Raw genomic sequence first — 11,865 nt, 5'->3', positions numbered from 1 at the left:
TGCATACCAGAACAATTACTGAAAGTAACAACATCAGCCATTTAAAAATCAAAGTGTCATGGATTCGGGTATTATGGAGAAAATGTTCAGCTTGATTTTATATATTTGTTTAGAGGGAGATATTTGGGGTCATGCTATGCAGGTGTATCATGAAAAATGAATAGTAGAGCAGATAGAAATGCTGTTTTTAAAGAACATTTGTTTTTGTACATGCATTTCATGTCTCCTAATAGTTCTGAGAGATAATCCTCAAAAATGGTTGTTATTATTATAATTTTAAAATCTATTTGTTAATTAATTTTTCAAGGGTTTCAGTCCCTGTGAAACCTGTTCTTGAGCAGCTGTTTCTTTTGCTATGGTGCAGCTCTGTAACCAAGCAGTAGAGGGCATTCTTTCTTTAGCAGATGGCACTAGTTCCTTTAAAAGACTAGTGTTTTATTTAGCAGGTTGATGTCCTTTTTGTCCTTTGGGTCCTTTTTGTCTTTAAATGTAGCCCATTCACATGTAGATACTGGAAATAGGATAAAGGGATAAATTCTTACCTCAAATGTGCCATATACTCCTTAGGGTTGAGTAAATAGTTACTAAAATTTTATAAATTTTTCATTATTTCATAGAGTATTTCTGGATAAATGAGAGATTATGTAGTTGTTATTCAAAACCACTCTGCAGCGTTTTTCATATAAACAGTTCTCTCAAAACCCGGGCTATTTCATTTGGCTATGATCAGTCAATAATCCTAACAAAAGCATTTTCAGTAGTACTTACAGCAAATTTCTCACATTGACAGCAGCATCTGGGTAGGTATTTTGAGAGCATGTTCAAATGGAGTTGTTGGGGACCATATTAAAATTCCAACAGCTATATTTGTTTTTTACAGGTTTTGACATTGCCTTAACCCAGCCCTGTTTTAAATTAAATTTAGTGTGATGTCTTCCTCACCCACTTGGAAAATGTGATCTCGCCTGGGGGAAATGAGCACTGGGAGCTAGACCCCTCCCTTCTAAAGTTGGGAACTTCCCTCCTCCGTGCAGTTGTCCGGAGACTGCCCAGTCAGGGCCCCACATTGGAGAGCAGCAGGGGGGCTGCACCCCCAGAGCAAAAGGCTAATTGGCAGTGGCTCTGGATTACCTTTCTGGAGCTGTTGAATGCTGCTCTCCCCTCACCAAAGAACTGACTACACACTGGGTACTTTGAGAGTATGTTTTCCAGTGTTCCTCTGTTGCGAGGAGATCGAAATTTTTTTCTTCCTTTTAAATCGAGGTGAAACTGAAATGACCAAACAGCTCCTAAATGTGGCTATTAGGCATAGGCAGATCCGTTACAGGCGTGAATATAGGTTAGGCATAGGCAGATCTATTATGTTCCAGATTTCATTTTGGAAGATGGCTGCCTTACTGGGTCTGGCACCTTCTGTGTCGCTGGATTGTGCAGAGAATCACAGGTGAGGTATGAAACAGCACAGACAACAAAATGTTTCTGTATAAATGCACTTTAATAACATCAGGAAGACAAAAAGATCTGATACCAGAGATTAAAATGTTTACATCTTAAATTTAAGGCTGCATATTGCAATTATATTTGCAGTGTTACATCTGAACATGCGAAAATAAGACTCCTTTCCATGACATTGGCCTATTGATTCACATCTGCTATTTTATAATTTTTCCCTGATGTTATTTGGTCATCAACAGTGCATAACCTCACCATATATGAAAAAGAAACACCAAGGGAGAAGTTATGATTGAGAAATGTAGGAAGAAGCCTGAAAAGACAAACAACAGAGTATGAGCTGATAAACCACTACTCCGCTTATGACATATGATTTCATTTGATGTCTGGTGAGTTACTGTTTTAATTTTGCACCAATTTTGCTTCAGAAACAAAACAACTCTTCTGGTTTTCACAGTACGCCTGCCAGACCCTTCTTACAACAAAGTTTTTGACCTCTATTTCAGGAATTGTCTCCTGGTAAAAGAAGTTTTACTGTTGATACTTGTTCACTTAAAGAAAAAAAAATTAGTGTTTAAATAGTATAAAATAGCAATCAGTTAAGAATGAGAAAAAAAGCTTTTGTTCCCTGGAAAAGGGAGAGCCCAGCAGGTAGCAGCTGGCTAATAGTTCTGGTAGTACAAACCTTCAGAATAGTTACTTAAGATAATATCTGCAAATAAAACACCTTCCCATGTCACTGGACTACTGATTCACATAACATTTCCAGGCTATTTTGATTTTAAATAAACAGCTTTTGCTTGCATAACCTTGAAACATTCAGAAATCTGACTCTGCAAAACACTTACTATTTCTAAGGGTGACTGTGAGAAGAAGACAAGTGAATTTGGACACATCTATACTCTAATTATGTGTAAAAGAATAAAATAATCCTGAAAAGTAAATATCACAGCTATCTGCAGCTGTGGAATTGTGAAGATGGTTTTGAGGCTGGAACTTTTATTGTCTGTTGCTTAGCTGGAATATCTGCCCTATGTTTTTATTTTGATATGAATGGGTTTGCAAAGGGAATATCAGAGAAGGGCTATCTTAGTGTCACAATACAGCAATGGGAACAAAAGTTACTCCCAGCTGAATACTGGCATTTGTGGAGAAGGTTGACAGGCTTGAGATGAAAAAAGCTTTCTGTGGAAAATTAACCTGAACAAAAAGCCCCAAACAAACCTTTTATTTTTCTTCTTTTTTTTTTTTTTATGGGAAGGGGGAATTATCCTTAGAATTGGTTCAATGAAGGGGTCAATAAGCACGTCTGGTGCAAAGAAAGGTGATGGGAGTGCAGAGCAAGGAGTACTGGTCAAACAAGAGAAAGAAGTATCTCTATAAAGTGAAGAGCTATGAGATGGTTCATCTGACTAATCCTCTGGAATATGGATTGGTAGGGTCCACCCCATGGCTTCTATCCCAGGAACTAAAATGGGAAAAGCTGAAGGAACACGGGAATGTCTTTAGACCAGCTATTGGATTTGGTGAGCTACAGGTGAATTAGATGAAGCAATGCAACCTTTATGGGTCTTGGCAAGTTCTAGTGCCTTGTTGCTCAGCACTGGCAGTTCTCTACTTGAATGAAAACAGTTTTGTAGGCAGTTTTCCCAGTGAGAGGACTCCCATAGGTCCCTAGGGGGTTGAGCAGTAATTTAATGGGATTTTTTAGTCCTTGCATTTTTTGATTTGTGCACAGATAGGATCATTTAGTTTTAAGATTGGTCTATGAAAGTTAGTGGACTGCAGTTGATTTGCCCAAACCCAGAAAAGAAGTCTGGGGAGAGAAGGCAATTTAATGCAAGTGTCCCAGGTTCTGCATGTTCCACTTTAAACGCTTGTCTGTCTCAGTTTTAGTTGCAGCATACTGTTTTTTCCTTTAAAGTAGAAAGACTGAGATCTTGACTGTGCATTTCGTTTCTTCACCAGTGAGATTAGCACTCTGTAGACTCAAAGCTTTGGGTGGAAAGTATTTAACAGATTAACCAGAAAATAAAAAGTTCTCTGAATAAAATACTCTTGAGTTTAATGTTAATGGTGTATATAGTTGATTGGTATTGCTCTTTATATGACATCAGCAAACCTGAGAAGAGGTGGAAAAGAGAAAAAACAGATTGCATTACAGTACCGTAGCATATTGAGGCTGGTTGGCTTGGGACTCAAAAGGCAGCGTGATCTTAAACTTTTAAAAAATGTAAAGGTAGCATGATCTTAAACTTTAAGACAATGTGTACTAATGCTGAAGTAATAATGCTATCTAACCTGAATGTTAACCCACAAAAAAGCGTCTGTCATTATCCTGAAAAGTACTGCATTCTCTATTATATTTGATTTTTTTTTTCAGGAAAAAATGGCACTAGCAAACATTAAACATCGTGTTTAAATATTAAACACCAAAGTGCACCATGAATTTTTAATAAGCCAATTAACAAAGAAATATCTCCATTTGTTTCTGTGCAAATGTACGGGTTGTGCAAAGAGTTCAGCAGACAGAATGTCAGTTGCAATGAATGGAAAGGACAGCATTATAAAGCAAAACTGCAGCTCCCAGAAGGCACATTATTAAAGCCAAATAATAATCTGAAGAAATGGAGGGCCTGGGATTTTTAAAAACATCTTAATTTTGGGAAATTGTTGAAGGATATAACCTTTAAATCTTTAAAGGTTCATTAAAAAGAAATTAGTACCCTAACTTGTAAGTGACATGATTTACCTCTAACATTAAGGAGATGAATGTTACAGAAAAGCAGAACAGCAAATTGTGTAGCTGTAGCTTTTCACAAGCAGGAATGTATTTTCATAGGGAAGTATTTCTTCAAGATGTTATTGCAGACTCCTGTTGCTGATACTGTCAGGCAAATTTGTATGATATTTTTTTATTGTAAGGCTATTTCCAAAATACAGACCCTGCTTCACTTGGCAAAGTACTAGGACGTTCTCCTTCCAGAAAGCTATTAATGTAAATGGGAGCACATTTCTAAGTAGGAATTTCTTTTGTTTGAGACAATTAGCATAGAAATGCCTTGCCTCTAGCTATCTTTGAGGCTAAGATGAGCACTTGTGAAAGACTTAGATGTTCAATAAGGAGAACATGAAGTTTATGAGATGGGACAAAATTTGAAACAGTTTTATTTCTGGGCAAAGGCCACCTGGTTGTGTTGCATGACACTGTGTGCATGTGGCATCATCCCAGGAATCTGTGGTTTCAGAGTTGAAGTACTGTAGCAGATGAAGGCTAACATAAAGGTCTTAATATGTAAGAACAGTTGTCTTTCCCTCATAAACCCATAGTTCATAGAACATGTTGAGAAAATAAGGAATTCCTGATGTTAACCGCTTTTTATTTATTTATTTTAAATTGTGAAATTGAAGTGGTAGGAATAAATTTCATGTGTAGAATGATTGTGTCAGCAGTGCAGGTTTTCACAGCTTGCACTGAAGCACCTGTTGCTTTTCATCATCTGAGACAAAATGTGGGACTTAATACAGCCTGGGTTTTCCATTCCTTGTATTGATTGTTTTCTACTGCCGAGGTAGGAAAGATCTATTCCCTCACTGAATTCCAGTTCAAGAGCAACTGTGACATTCACTGTTTTTTTAGCTTACTGGGAGCATAAGACTACATTTTTTCCTAGTGCCAAAACATGGTTATTGTGGTTTATAACGATTTTTCTTCCCAGTGCCTTTTGAACTTTTAAAAATCTACTGGACTAGGCTTCATCTAGTGTTAACTTTGAACTCAACTCTTCTTCCTTTATCTCAAATAGACACACATCCCCTCCTCTTTCCCCAACAGCCTCTCAAATCATCCCTCAAAATAAAAAAAAAAAAGAAAAGCCTTTTAGCTTGTTAGCTTTTTGAAGGCAATGGGACATTAAGAACATTAATCTGCATAGCAGAATGATGCTAGAGTGTTCCCCTTTGTGAAAAACCTGCATGAAATAGCCCTGAGAACAAGCTGTTCTTATTTGCTATTAGAGCCCTTCTTTTTCTGGCACTTAATACTTCACTGAACTCCATTGTTATTTTACAAGACCTTCAAAAACTGCATTGAGTCTGCTATATTAAAGCCACAGACCGAAGTGCATAGCCTTGCGCTGCTCTTTTCTGCTTAAAGCAATCAGCCTCTGCACCTGTCTCAATTTGCTATTCATTATGTATGAATAGCACTTAAACATATACTGGAAATCTACAATACTTGTGATGGGATCTCAACAGACGCAGAGGAGAGATTTTTCATGTCTTCAGGTTGTAATTTGGTTATCTCTTATAACACACAGGAATTGCTAGCACAGGCTCCTGTTGTAAAAATTCTGTAAAGTTTGCAGGACCTAAACAGGTAGTATTCTTCCCTGTTCTTTTTGTGTGGTGCCTACGAGCAGAAAGAGCTTTTAATTTGTTACCTCCTTTCAGTTCCTGCTATTGAAATACAGACAGAACTAAGTACACGGGAAGAAAGATATTCTGATTGTGGAACAGTCAATGTGGTTTAAATAGTTTGAGCTGATCATTTCTTATTATGTTAATGGTTATGGCTGCATGGTGGGTTGACCTTGGCTGGACACCAGGTGCCCACCAAGTCACTCTCTCACTCCCCCTCCTCATCTGGGCAGGGGAAGAAAAAATATGATGAAAGGTCCGTAGGTCAAGATAAGGACAGGGAGATCACTCAGCAATTACGATCATGGGCAAAACAGACTCGACTCGGGGAAACTGGTTTAATTTATTACCAATCAAGTTAGAGTAGGGTAACGAGAAATAAAACCAAATCTTAAAAACACCTTCCCCTCACCCCTCCCTTCTTCCTGGGCTCAACTTCCCTCCCAAATTCTCTACCTCCTCCCCCCAGCTGGCACAGGGGAGTGGGGAATGGGAGTTGTGGTCAGTTCATCATGTTTCTGTCTCTCCTTTCTCTTCACTCTCCTCACCTGCTCTGGTGTGGGGTCCCTCCCCAGTCCTCCAAGAACTTCTCCAACGTGGGTCCTTCCCATGGGCTGCAGTTCTTCATGAACTGCTCCAGTGTGTGTCCTTTCCATGTGCTCCTTCCGCAGGCTGCAGTCCTTCAGGCACAGACTGCTCCAGCATGCGTCCCCCATGGGGTCACAAGTCCTGACAGAAAACCTGCTCCAGCGTGGGCTCCTCTCGCCACAGATCCGCAGGTCCTGCCAGGAGCCTGCTCCAGCGTGGGCTTCCCACAGGGCCACAGCCTCCTTCGGGCACCTGCCTGCTCCAGCATGGGGTCCTCCCTGGGCTGCAGGTGGATATCTGCTCCACTGTGGACCTCCATGGGCTGCAGGAGGACAGCCTGCCTCACCATGGGCTTCACCATGGGTTACAGGGGAGTCTCTGCTCCGGCGCCTGGAGCATCTCCTCCCCTCCTTCTCCACTGACCTTGGTGTCTGCAGGGCTGTTTCTCTTACATATTCTCACTCCACTCCTCTGGCTGCTGTTATGCAGCAGTTGTTTTTTCCCCTTCTTAAATCTGTTCTCCCAGAGGTGCTACCACCGTTGCTGATGGGCTCGGCCTTGGCCAGCGGCGGGTCCATCTTGGAGCTGGCTGGCATTGGCTCTGTTGGACATGGGGGAAGCTTCTGACATCTTCTCACAGAAGCCACCCCTGTAGCCCCCCTGCTACCGAAACCTTGCCATGCAAACCTGATACAGGCTGGAAGACATTCTAGCAGAAATCAGTGGTATAGTTCCTGTTAGTGTCCAATTGCACATCATAGATGAATCTCCAACACACTACTAGTGTCATTACTGAGACACAGAGCTGGAACACAAAGAAGGGCATTCTGTAATCAGGTAAATAGTCATATTGTAGATTTCTGTCTATAAGTATACAGGAGATGACTGTGTTTTCTCAGACTCCTTCAGTTAAATTTACTTAAATACCTCAGGTTTTCATCTTACTTAGTTTTACTCTCGTTATTCATGAAATAGGCTTTCTATCATGGTTAATTTGCAATAGTTGCTGGGAGTCAAACTGAGGAATTGATCATGTTCTATCAGAGGCTACTAGATGAAACTTTCAGCAGAGAAGTCAAAGCTAATTCATTCAGAAAGTTGAAATTAATATGGGGAACAATTTTTTTTTATCCCTTCATCACAATCTCAGTTCTTCTTTTAAGCCTTGCAGCAGAATTTAACTTTCATCACTTTTGTTAATTAATCCACTGGTGGCTACAGCAGAATCCCATGAAACAGTCTGTATATTTCAAATGTGTACAATATTGTGCGCCACTAGAGTGGGAAGCTACAGAGAAGCAGCATGTCCTTCAGCTGAAGAGACAATGATTCCTTCAGTCTACTACTCCTAATTCATCCACTGAATAATTATTTCACTGTTATCAGTTCACAGATATCTGAAGCAAATACGCTTCTCACTTATTTTACATGGTCTTGCATCAGTTATGGCATTGCTATTTCTACAGATTTTGGTAATCTTGAGACAAAAATATGAATATAGTATGAATCATTCTGAAATATCAACATTGTTGTTTTTCTTCTATTTGAAAGGAAGGAGAATCACAGTTAAATGACATGGTAAACTTCAGGAAACACAATATGATTTGTATTTGGTGGAAATTATAATTATCACTTTTACTACTGTTACTATTTTATTATATCAAAAGGAAGAGAAAAACACATTAGCTGGGTGTTCTGACATAATTTCCCAGGTGGGGTGAATCTTTCTAAATAAAAGAGCAATAGTAACTTCATTAAACAGAATATCGGAGACTGAGGCCCTTGTTTGAATAATTTACAATGATATGCTTGACTTAACGTGTGTAGTCACTGGACTTACTCACTTAAATGTTGGGGTGTTTGTATGCTTGTGAGATCTGGGCCTTACAAAGGCTTGAGATCGTATTGGTACTCATGTATTAAAGTCAATGGAGAGAAGGGAGATAAACTTCTCAGAGCTCAGTGCAGGGGAAGGGTAAAAAAGGGTAACATCTGTCAGTCATATTTTCATTTTTGGGGGGACTACTGTTATCTATGATACTAGCAAGAGAGGCAAAATACAATATGTTAACATCGATTATTAGCTGTTAAATCAGAAACATGTATGAATAGCTACAATTCACAGAAATAACACCTGTTCTATGTAAACTAAAATATTTTTGTTGAGTATTACAAAACTGATTAAGATATGGAATAAGACATTAGCTTTGGAGTTCTGAAGGCACTTAAAAGCCCTAGGCAGTTTATGTTTAATTGGCTCTCCAAGGTAGAAAACAATTCTATTTAGGCAGATCCCTTAACATATTATCCTTCATGCCTACTATGGATTTACCCATCTGAAGGAGAACTAGAGGAGAAGTAAAAGTACAGTCTAGCCAGAAAAGTGGATAGGTCAGTTGCCCAACAAGCAAATAATTCCTTCCTGGGTGTCTTGAGAATTTGCTATAAAAATCAATAGTGTGTTCTTCGTTCTATACTACATCCTATTGGAAGCAAATAATGCTAATTCAGTAATTGCTCTTGAGAAAAACAATTGCTGAGATTGTTGCAAAGTTGAACAGCTTCAAAGAAGTTCTGCCCTTCATAAAATGATTAATTTGACTAATACTTGAGTAATATTCAGATTACAAACAGTTGCTTTCCTATAAAAAGTTTCTGGACTGTAAGCAATCAGGAGGGTTGAAGCTGAGTCTACAGATGTTCAACTGCTTGAATGCAGTCTTCCAAGATTTATGTGTCTGTGATTCTTCCAAGATTTATGTGTCTGTGATTCTGCTTACAGAACCTTTGGGCCAGAAAACAAAATTCCATTTTTATGCCTGTAATAACACAGTTCCAGTATCTCTGCTCCTCAACAATTCCATACGTTCTGGACAGACATAAGCTCTTTAAGAAGTAAAGCGACTACACCTATATACAACTAGATTAACTGTGTACTGCCCAAAGAGAGGATTCCAAAAGGTAGCATAAGAATTGCTTACCAAGAGATATAATCACAGTAAATATAAAGGAGGCCATTTTTAGTACTACCTAAATAGTGTCATGCAAATACAAGCCCATTACATGAGGTGATAGAATACTGCTAACAAAGGAAATCAGTATGAATAACTGTAAATTTTGTGACAGTATGAGAAAGATAGGGCCAATACCCAGTACCAAGTTTTAGTTTAATTCCAGACACAAGAATTGTAGCTGTCAAGAAGCACTATGATACGCGTGCACTTGGTTGAAAATGAGTGTTTTGTTATTCCTGTATTCTCTTCCTTGTCACAATAAAAATGCAATACTTGTGGATTAGACAATTTTTGAGGTTGAAGAGGAAATTAAGATAAGTAAGAAGGAGGAAATATTGACCCCACTGATTGTGGAGGAGAATCTTTTTGTTGACTTGCGTAGACACAGTCTTTCATCTTGTATTTAAAAAAAAAGAAATTAAAAAGTTTCATCATTGAGGAAGCACTGCCGTTCCAGCATAGTGAGTTAATTCATGTTCAGGTGATACAACAAAATTCTCCCCTGTTCGGTGGGGAAAATAAATATAATATAAAAAAACATTTGCCCTTTTTAGAGCAAAAGGGATATCTACACAGAAGTGAGCTGACTACAGTATTCAGGGGGTCATGATAAAAGTATATGCTTTTATTCTGCTTATGCTTCTTATTCCAAAGATTAATTAGTTCTGACATCCTCATTCATTGATTGGTCTATTCCTCCCATACATTTCACTCTTAGTGCATATTTATTCTACAACAGTGCAATTTGCCAACAAGATTCTTTTTAGGGTCCGTGTTGGTTCCACTAGTCACTGTAAGTATTAATATTTTTTTTTACATGCTTTACTTGCATTTTACAGTTTTCTTCAGGCTGTAAATCTTTCGCACAAAAAACCTTCTGCTAAAGTGAATGGAACTGTTCACTGAGTAAGTAAATAGACTGAACTCAGCACTCAGAAAAGCCTACTGAGGCATATATTTAACTGTCCTGCATGTTAGTGTTATGGTTGCAATTATCTTGTGACTACAAAGTCACTGTTTACATACAGTTAGCAGATGAGAAGAGAACAATCTCTAATCTGATCTTTGTCTCTAGTTTTGTTATACACACTGGGAGTGAGGGTACAGAGGATGCTAAGTACTGTTTTATTCTTTCACAATTTCCTTAACTACATAATCTCTCTTTTCTTACTTCCATGAAAAAGATTTCTCCAAAAAAGGAGGGCAATCTTACCCCACCAGAGATCTGTAGCAACTTGGTAAGTAAATGTTACTCCTTTATCCTATATTTCTGAAATTATATTCCAATAACTAATAAATATATTTTACTGTATCTGAGTTTATTGTTTAGAATGGGAGATAGGGTGTCAGAAGAGCATCCTGGATTCTCTCCCTCTCTCCTGAAGCGAGTGAACACCCAAACAAAGCAATCATCCAGCAGTCGCTTAGGAACAGACTGAATCCAGAGGAAAAGATCTGAGTAGGAGCATGCACAGAGAAGCACATACCAAAATTGCTTTACAAAATGTATTCTGTCCATGGGAAAATACCACTAACTGCAACTCCGTTCACAGCTACAAATTCCCCTCAGGCAAATGGCCTAGACAACATCTTTTATTTTTTAAGTGTTTTGGGAGATTTAAAACATTAATGTTTTTAAACAAACAATAATTTAGATTATTTATCAAGACATTAATGATGTCTCTCAGTTGTGTCCTTTGCTTTTGGATTGCTTTGGAAAAAGCACATGTTCAAAATTTTTTTCCTAAAATCAAAAGGGGCCGATGATGCTGATAATACATATTAGGCTGTAGTTGCTGAAAAAGATCATTCTTGGTTTAGGAAAGGTGGGCTTCATCTGAGGAGCACAGAACGCTACCTTTTTACCTGTCTTAGTAGTCTCTGCTTAACAATGTTTTAAAATGATAATGTTGACTTAATAAATACATTGCTCATACTTCAGCAAAAAACACACAGTTGATAGACACTGAATTAATTTGAAGATTTTTTTTTAACATTCTAAATGGATGTTCTTAAAAGAAATTATCAAACATTCATATTTATTTCTTGATATTTTGTGTGATAGGCTTTATGATAGCCCTAGTTCTATAGTTTGTGTTTATCTGTTTCTGCTGCTGTGCTGCATAACAGTGAAGTAAGCCTTTCATTCCAGCTCTCAGGGGAGGACCTTATGATATCAAATTTCTGTTTGTAGCTTCTGATACTGGTGGTTTTTATCTCCTAAAAGGAAGTAGCCCTGAATAAATAAAATATTCTGTAGTATTTTGAAATCTCAGTTTTTCTTGTGGGTGATTTACCTTACAAGTGATAAAGTTTTGTTTGTTTGTTTGTTTGTAATGTTTTATTTTTATAATGACATTCTGGTTTAAAGGCAGAAGCTTGAACAGACCAT

The sequence above is a fragment of the Buteo buteo genome, chromosome Z (genome assembly GCF_964188355.1).
Source record: "Buteo buteo chromosome Z, bButBut1.hap1.1, whole genome shotgun sequence".
NCBI classification, from domain to species: domain Eukaryota; kingdom Metazoa; phylum Chordata; class Aves; order Accipitriformes; family Accipitridae; genus Buteo; species Buteo buteo.
Note: the sequence above shows the minus strand (reverse complement) of the source record.